The following is a 9353-nucleotide window of genomic DNA, read 5'->3' as shown; positions in this document are numbered from 1 at the left end:
CTGTTGAATTTGGTAGGCACAGTCGAAGACTAAAGTTGGTGCTACTGGTGTGCTGTTTGGCACAGCTTATAACAGTGTCAATTACCCGAAATGTTGAGCAAGGATTGTGAGATTGCACTCTGGTTGGTGTAGCAGCCATTGTCCAAGTACCATCTGATATCTGAGATGCATGCTTGTGTGCTGAAGGGCAGTGGCATATTGGGCTGTCAATGGGTTGGATCTAACCTGATCCAGATCAAATCACCATTGCATACCAGCAACAGTGATCCGATTGAATGACTCAGTAGGATCGATCCTGGATTTGATATGTTGACACCCTCAGCACGATGGTTGGGCTGGTGAACTGACTGCCAATAGTCAAAGCAATGGTCTGATGATAAACCTAAGCCAAGCCCATGAAACCTGTAACGTCTTCTATAAGAGGGCGCCCGCCCTGTAGCGTTCCCTTCATTCCTTGGTGAAGGAACAGACTACTACTTGAGATCCCATCCCCGGACAATTACTCTTTGGCAACCATGAGCGGCTCGGTCAATAACACAAACACCTCGACCCCGTCGTCGCCTCCCACCCTCCCCCAGCCGCGCCGATTCGGTTTCGGATGGAGGTCATCGCTATTCTATGCCGCTGCTCTGTTAGCCGTCTTCGTTGCCGTTTCTCTCAAGATCAGCACCCCCCTACATCGCTTCGTTCTCCCGAACCTCGGTCTCCACCCCGCTCTCCGACCCGGTCTCCTGCATAAACTCCAAGGTCTCATCTCGATCACCCGACGGCAGCCTGGTGCCCAACATATCTCCGAACGCCCACCATGTGTTCTATGGATGGCCCCCTTTCTTTCCAGCGGTGGCTACAGCTCCGAGGCTTGGTCTTACATCACGGCTCTCCGCGCTCACGCCGGAGATTCTCAGCTCAGGCTCCAGATAGATCACCATGGTGACTTGCAGTCCATCGAGTTCTGGCTCGGCTTGCCTGAGGAGTCGAGGCGCTTGGCGCACGAACTCCATGCCACCGAGTGTCGCATCGACGAGACCATCGTGGTCTGCCACAGCGAACCCGGCGCGTGGTACCCGCCCCTGTTCGAGACCTCGCTGTGCCCCCCCACCGGGTACAAGGATCCCTTGTTTGTCGTCGGCCGCACCATGTTCGAGACGGATCGGCTCAACCCCGAGCACGTCGCGCGGTGCAATCGGATGGACGCCGTATGGGTGCCCACGGAATTCCATGTATCCTCGTTTCGCCGAAGCGGCGTGGATCCTGCTAAGGTCGTCAAACTGGTCCAACCGGTCGATGTGGAGTTCTTCGATCCGGCGAAGCATGAAGCCCTTGTTCTTCCTTCGAAAGCTCCAGTTTTGGGCTCCAACAGCCGGGCTTCGACAGGAAGGGAATTCGTTTTCCTCAGTGTGTTCAAGTGGGAGCAGAGGAAGGGATGGGATGTGCTGCTCAAGGCTTACTTAGAGGAATTCTCAAAGGCTGATGGGGTTGCATTGTACCTCCTTACGAGCGCTTACCACTCTGACAAGGATTTCTCGTCTAAGATCAAGGTGTTCGTCGAAAGGTCAGGGATGAAGGAACCAACTGATGGCTGGGCGCCGATCTATCTACTCGACGCCCACATACCGCAGTCCGATCTGCCAAGAATCTACAAGGCGGCCGACACGTTTGTGCTGCCCTCGAGGGGCGAAGGATGGGGGAGGCCCATCGTCGAGGCCATGGCCATGTCGGTACCGGTGATAGCCACCAACTGGTCGGGACCGACCGAGTACTTGACGGAGGATAACGCCTACCCGTTGTCTGTGGCTCGGATGAGCGAGCTAGCGGAGGGGCCATTCAAGGGTCATTTCTGGGCGGAGCCGGCGAGCGATCAGCTGAAGGTTTTGATGAGGCATGTGGTGGACAACCCTGAGGAAGCTCGTAGGAGAGGGAGGAAAGCGAGGAGCGACATGGTCGAGAGATTCTCGCCTCAGGTCGTTGCAAGGCTTGTCGTCGATCAAATCGTGAACATAGTGCGGAATCGGAGTGAGAAGACGAGCAAGCGAGATTAGATAGCAGGGAATTGGAGGAGGCATGTGCTGTGTGCAGTGCGTTGGAAGAACCATTGGTTCTCTGCCATGAGAACAGACATTGATTTCTGTTGTGTTGAGAGTATCCACTATTTGCTATTTGTTCTGTAGAAGTAGCTGCTTGTGTTATGGTGTTTATTAGACGAAATCTTAAGGATGTTTAACCACTTGTATCAACTACTAACAAAACAACCTTAAGCCGTGGCTTCGGGACCGACGCGGCTTGGTTCGGGTATGGATGATGGGGATCTCTCTGGGACGTGCCTCGAGAATGCTGAGGTGGCCGGTCCCGGTGTTCCGATTGGGATGGGGTCGCTATCCTCTCCGGGCAAGAACTCCTCGCCTGCGCATCCAGTGGGACCTTCGGCTTCGCACTTGCACAAAGGTCGGGTCGGGAGAGCTCGGCCCGACCCCTCCGACGATCAAGTTAGTTATCTATGTTGGTGTCCTCCCCCTTCCCTTTTCCCGTTTAGAATACGAGGGTATTTATAGGGAAACTTACTGTTTCCTGATGTGCCCGCTTGCAGGGGGTAGGCTCGTACTCCTGGTAGCGTCTGACATTGGTGTTGGCGTGGCGTGAAGGACCGAGCCTGAGCAGGATGTTTAATGTGCCTCGGTCAGCGTTCCGATCTGTTTGACCAGGTGGTGTCAAGTCAACCGAGGCGTCATCTGGGGCAGCTAACGTCAACCCGAGTCTTATCGCCATTATTACCCTCATCGTATCCCCCCCCCCCGAAGGAAGCTATGCGTCGGTTGCTGTAAAGGGGGGTCCGAGGCATGGCTTCGGCTTTGAGAAACTGTCACAACCGGGCGTTTGCCGGTCCGTTGCCAAGGGGTGTGGGAATCGTGGAGTTTAGCAACTAAGAAGGGTTCGATGTGCAGCTGTGACCCCGAGTAGTGTGCAGCCGAGGAGCACAGCTCAATCGAGCTGGCCGAGTAGAGGCTATGGTCTTGGGGAGCATGGAGCCGAGAAGCACGACTCAAGCGGGAAGGCCGCGCTGAGGTAGACTCGGGTAGTCTATGGTCGAGCCGTGTAGATACAAAAGGGGGTTAGGCCAGAGCTAACCGAGAGCCGGGAGGTAGTTAGGTAGATACAGAGCCTTCGCTCGAAAGAGACTAAGGCAGGGCCTAGATTCCTTTTACGATGACTACATCAGATAACCACCGCAGGTGCTTGACTTCTTCTATGGAGCCCGTTGCCAAAAGTCGCTCCTCCTACTTATGGCCACCCAGGCCTCCACCGCAATGTACTAGTTAGCCCATTGGAGCATATCTGGTACTGTTATGGGGGGTTGCTCCACGAGGGACCAGAAGAATCTGGAAGGTCGCAGGCCTATCATAAACGCCTGCACTAACAGAGAGGGATGAGCGTCCGACAACCCCCGGATTTGTATTGTAAAGTGATTCACAAAATGGGAGAGGGGCTCGTCCTCCCCTTGGTTGAGTCCGAGGAGTAGTGCAACGGACGGCTTCGGCCGGGCGTAGGCCAAGAAGTTAAGCTCGAAGTCTTTGATGAGCTGATTAAAGGAGGCGATCGTCCCGGTCTTCAGACCGTTGTACCATGTGCGGGCTGGCCCCCTCAGAGTCGTGGGAAACGTCCTGCACATCAAGCGTCGGAGGTTCCGTATAGCGCCATTTGGGCACGGAAAGTGGCTACGTGGTCCGTTGGGTCGGTGGAGCCGTCATATGTGTCCAAAGAGGGGAGCCGGAAGTTCGGGGGAACTGTTTGATCTTGTATCTCGGGTGCGAACGGAGACCCCTGGTGTGTGTCCACCCCGAGTTCTCCCTTTGACCTGCGAACCTCCTTCTGTACTTCGTCGAGCCGCTGATTAACAGAGCGTAGTTGGGCTCGTAGGGAGTCCGTTGAATCCGAAGATAATGCCTCGGGTCCCGAGTGGCCTCTCGAATTTGCCGTCACTCGATCCCCTAGTGGGGCCGATGGGACCCGAGGCGAAGTAGGGAACTCCGGAAGTGGCGTGTGGGCCCGAACGAGCGGCTCCTGTTGTCGTAGTGGTTGGATCGCAGGTGGGTGCGCCGGATGAGAAACGAGCAGGATAATGGTTTGCACCATACCCGTCAGAGCTCGGACTTGATGGGCGAGGCCTAGAAAGGCTTCAGACGACACGGACGACGGGTCGGCAGGGGTGCCGTCGGGTGGCGACAAGCCCGGGTCATTGAATATCCACCAATAGCGCTCCGAGGTCGTGGCGGGGTGTTCGTCACGAAGATCTCCATGTGGGGGATGTTCCCCTGAAGCTCCAATCGGATGTGACCTCTCAGCCGCAGGTTCCTCCGGGCCAATCGGGTGATCACTCAACATTCCGGCCCTCCTTCTAGCGCAAAAAATGTTAGTGTAAACAACCTTAAGCCGTGGCTTGGTTCGGGTCCGGATGACGGGGATCTCCCTGGGATGTGCCTCGAGACTACTGAGGTGGCCGGTCCCGGTGTTTCGATTGGGATGGGGTCGCTATCCTCTCCGGGCAAGAACTCCTCGCATGCACGTCCAGTGGGGACCTTCGGCTTCGCACCTGCACAAAGGTCGGGTCGGGGGAGCTCGGCCCGACCCCTCCGACGATCAAGTTAGTGAATAATCGTAGGGGTTTGTTATCTATGTTGGTGTCCTCCCCCTTCTCTTTTCCCGTTTAGAATGCGAGGGTATTTATATGGAAGCTTACTATTTCCTTATGTGCCCGCTTGCAGGAGGCAGGCTCGTACTCCTGGTAGCGTCTGACACTGGTGTTGGCGTGGCGTGAAGGACCGAGCCTGAGCAAGATGTTTAATGTGCCTCGGTCGACGTTATGATCCGTTTGACCAGATGGTGTCAGGTCAACCGAGGCGTCATCTGGGGCAGCTGATGTCAATCCGAGTCTTATCGTCGTTATTACCCACGTCACTACCCTTTCTTGTTCTCTAGTGTGCCAAATTTGAAGTGCAGGGCCGGCGCGACAAGAGAGTTCTTTGCTGAGCGATAATGGCGTTTGCATTCTGTTGGTGTCGATGGTATTCCTCGAGTCACAAGTTCCAAGGTTTTGTTATGTTTAATCATCTAGTCTTTTTAGTGCTCACAAACTGTTTGAGAATGAAAGTGTTGGATTAATGCATTTCTCAATGTTTGAGCATACAAACTTATTTGGCCTGCAAATTCTAGTTTTTATAAAGGTTTTTAGAAAATTTTAATTTAGCGTAAAGATATCGACAAAAAATTATCAATTAATTGGCCTAAGAATTTTAAAAGTTTTATTACAAATTAATTTATTTTTTTTATCTTCCTAATGGATTTTTTATTAAATATATTTTTGTATTAAACATGCTCGTTTATCTTAGATCCCTCAAACACGTCTCTCATCAGGCTAACTAATAGTTTTATATACACTCTATTATCACTCTAGTTCAGTAGTCCCTTATCCCTCTGTGTAATTTCTTTACTTCTCTACCAATTGCAATGTTAAATGTAGCAATATCCTTGGCTCTACAATTGATGTCTTTGTCAAGAGACATGGAAGTGTATCAATCTGATCAGGTACGTGTTAATGACTCTTCACTAATTCTCGTACCTCCAACACAATTCAATAATACTATCACACCTAAACATCATATGATAACATACTCTAAAATTAGCATCTTCAAGCTACGTCAAATCCTTGACCTTTATGCTTCCACAAGCTCTCCACCTAGACTTATTGAACCTACAACCATCGCCCAAACCCAAAAATCTTCACACTAGCATAAAATGTGTGAAGAATATGATCTCATACTCTATAATGCCACATGAACTATTATACCATTTCATTACACAAAATATCATTAGGTGTAAGTGGATCTTTCGAATTAAGTAGAACCTAGATGGATTTGTTGTTAGATACAAGGCACATCTAGTAATAAAAGGATTTCATCAACGATCAAGTGTTGGCTTCATAGAAATATTTAGTTCAATTGTTAAATTGATAACAATCAGACTTATCTTGAGTTTGATTATTACTCAAGACTAGCACACATGCCAACTAGATGTTAACAATGCTTTCTTATAAAGGACCCTAACTAAATATATCTTTATACAGCAACCTTCTAATTTTATCCACCCTCAATATCCAAATAATATTTTTAAACTACGAAAAGCTATTTATGAACTTTGCTAAGCTCTAAGAACCTAGTATACGAAACTTGGCTCATTTTTTTACGTCAATCGGTTTCATCAACTCCAAGTCTAACACATTATTATTTCTACGACAACAAAAGAAAAGTACTATATATGTATTGATGTATATAGATGACATTATCATTATAGGTAATAATCCTATTAAGATTAAGGAATTTCTAAAGTAGTTGGTAGATCAATTCTCTATCAAAGATCTGGAAACTTTAAGTTATTTTTTGGGAGTGAAAGTAACGTTCATATCTAAAAAGATATTTCCTATCTAAAAAAGAGTATATTCAAGATCTACAATCAAAGACGAATATGCAGAATGCAAAAGAAGTTATTATACCCCTCTCTACTACTACTGAATCACTCAAATTATATGATGGTAATCCTACTACGAATCCCACACAATATCGATAAGTTATTAGCTTCTTATAGTACTTATCTCTCACACATCTAGACATCTCATTTGCAGTCAATAAATTATTATAATTTATGCATCGACCCTCCACTACGCATTGGTTTGCAGTAAAACGAGTTCTATGATATCCAAAAGGAACTTTCAATTATATACTTTTTCTTAGTAAACACTCTTAATCTCTATGTCTTCGTCGATAATATCTTAGGCAAGCAACATCATTGATCGGGCAAGCAACATCAATAATAGAATGTCTACATCAGTCTATATTATCTTCCTTAGAGCAAATCCAATCAGTAGGAGTTCTATGAAATAGAAAATAATAACAAAATCCACCATTGAAGTTGAATACCGAGTTATCACCACCATTATTACAAAACTCAACTAGGTCACTAATTTACTACAGGAACTTGACGTCACCTTCAAATCCACTCATATAATATGCTGTAATAATATATATGCCACATACTTATGCACCAATCTAATATTTCGCTCACGCACGCATGAAGCACATTATCATCGACTTCTATTTCGTTAGAGATCAAGTAAAATTTATCTCTTTTATAGCTTGATGTTATAACAATAACACATAACATAGAATAATGATAGCAAGTTCTTTGCCGGACAAAGGTTCGATGGTAATTGTGTCACGTTCGGACAACCAAGTGCAGGAATTAGAAAGCAAATGTCCAAACTTACAGTTTGGAGGGTTTAATTTTAAGAGTCATATTGTCCAAACTTGAACTTAATTGCTTTAATATCTAGTCGAAGACAACAGCAAACTATTGCAAATACTGTTGCGCAAAACCTCTTTTCAATACTAACTCGTCTTCCAGCGATATCTACTGAAGTTTTGATTCCATACAGCCTTTTAAGTTTGCAGCATTTCTATGTATCTTTGTTGATAGTTTTTTAGCTCACTAAACCTATCCTATCTTGAAATAATGTTGCGGTGGGCTATTTGTCTTTCTTGTCTTCTGCAGGAAGAGTTTTTGTCCTAGTGTAACGGACAAACTTCTAAACAAGATGTTGGATGTAATGCTTATGTCTGTCCGTTGTCTTTTGGCATATTCATGCCTTGTACAGCAGGTAGAGGGGCGACCGAAGGCTAAATAGTCCCATGTTAGTTGGGTTGGTGGTCTCTTTAGGCTTGTAAATAAAGGTTGTGTCATGTGGACACGTGCGAGAGCTTTTCGGTCTGTAATGGACCATTTTACCCTTTGTTGTGCCACTGTTCAGAGCTTGTAAAGTCTATTTGTAATTTGCATTGTCTATGAAGTGTTTTTCGGACATGTTTGCTTGTGGATCCCGATTGAGGCGTTCTCTTTAACCCGTTCTCTCTTTTGTTGGTCCTAAAGGACAATGGGGGGCTTCGGGGAGGCTGACCTTTGCGGACGGACGCGCGAGGGTGTCGCACGCCTTAGGCAAAACCAGCTAAGGTCGTGACATTATGGTATCAGAGCAGGACAAGCACTCATAGAAACACTTGACATGCAAACGTGGGGGACCTAGCGGGGCTGCGTTGAGGGCAGTCAGCACACGCGCGACCGTTTGAGGGAAAACGGGCATGGAGATGTAGGGAAAAGAGTCGCTCAGAGGAGCGAGCATCTGAGATTGGCATTCAGAGGAATGGCCAACCCTTCGCGCAAGAGGCACCACGAGAACAGGCAAGCTTGGAAGAATTTGGAGCGCACAAAGGTTGGGATGGCTGAGTTTGAGCTACGGCTCAACGTTGACAACTATACTTGATGGTGCTCTAGGCAAGCGAGGCACTTGGCAAGAATGAGACCATCCAAGGTGGAATGAGTTGCTTAACGACCAAAAGAGTTATGCAAAGCTCACAGAGGTGAGGGGAATTGCTAACTTGAAGAATTTGGTACTCATGCATTGGCTTGTATGCGGACGATGGAATATTCGTGGCCATCCCAAGGCGACCGAGACTCGGCGCCATGGAGCATTGAAACTTTCTCTTCGGCATGTGAAGGATACGTCCGTAGGAGGCTGAAGTGTGCAATGAGTTCAGCATATTGCTAGGCCTTGAGGGGTGCAGCGGGGGCTGTATGGACGTGGAGTCGCAATCTAGCAAGTGTGTTTGCAGGAGGCAGAACAATGCACAGTTTGTTCAGCAGATCGGAGTAGTCCAAGGGGATGGTGGTCTCCGAAATGAAGAGAGATGTTGCTCCAACGGGGTAGTTATCCAGGAGGGATAAGTCCCGGCTCTCCAGAGGGAGAATCATGTGAGACGGACCTCACATGTTGAGAAGGAGTACCTCAACAAACAATTACTCCACGAAGCTCGGTGGACTGAGCAAGCGGCGAGAAGTTGTCGCATGATCTCGTCGAGAGAATGCATTGGTGGATGCATTATGAGATCAAGCGGGGGGAGCGACCTAAAACAACTTAAATGAAGGCACACTTGGAGTCGATGTGGAGATCGAACTCAAGGGAGGGTTGACCCGTGGAATGGTGGGCGCGAGGGTCACCATCGACTCAATGCAAAAACGAGGAGCGGAGCAACTTGGGTGTAACTTAGCGAAGTACCCAAGCCGCATGAAGGGAGCCAGCATAGAAGTTGGAACATGGAGCAGAGGCACAGTGCTTTCCTTAGACAGAGGTCAAGGACATGAACTCTTGCAGAGGCAAGAGTATGATCATGTTGTTCCATGGGTCCTTCTTTCTGACGGAGCAGACTCATCTTGCATGGTGCCAAAGACGAAGGGAGCTTCGCGGCACATGCACC

At 48.2% G+C, this 9353-nt stretch overlaps 1 pseudogene; it reads left to right on the top strand.

Annotated features, from left to right (window-relative positions):
* The first annotated feature begins 663 nt into the window (after window positions 1-663).
* On the top strand, window positions 664-2224 carry LOC135595473 (uncharacterized; annotated as a pseudogene).
* The last annotated feature ends 7129 nt before the right edge of the window (window positions 2225-9353 follow it).

This window comes from Musa acuminata, chromosome BXJ1-10, assembly GCF_036884655.1.
Source record: "Musa acuminata AAA Group cultivar baxijiao chromosome BXJ1-10, Cavendish_Baxijiao_AAA, whole genome shotgun sequence".
NCBI classification, from domain to species: domain Eukaryota; kingdom Viridiplantae; phylum Streptophyta; class Magnoliopsida; order Zingiberales; family Musaceae; genus Musa; species Musa acuminata.
The sequence above is the reverse complement of the archived record's forward strand: the minus strand, read 5'-3'. Positions and strand labels throughout refer to the sequence as shown.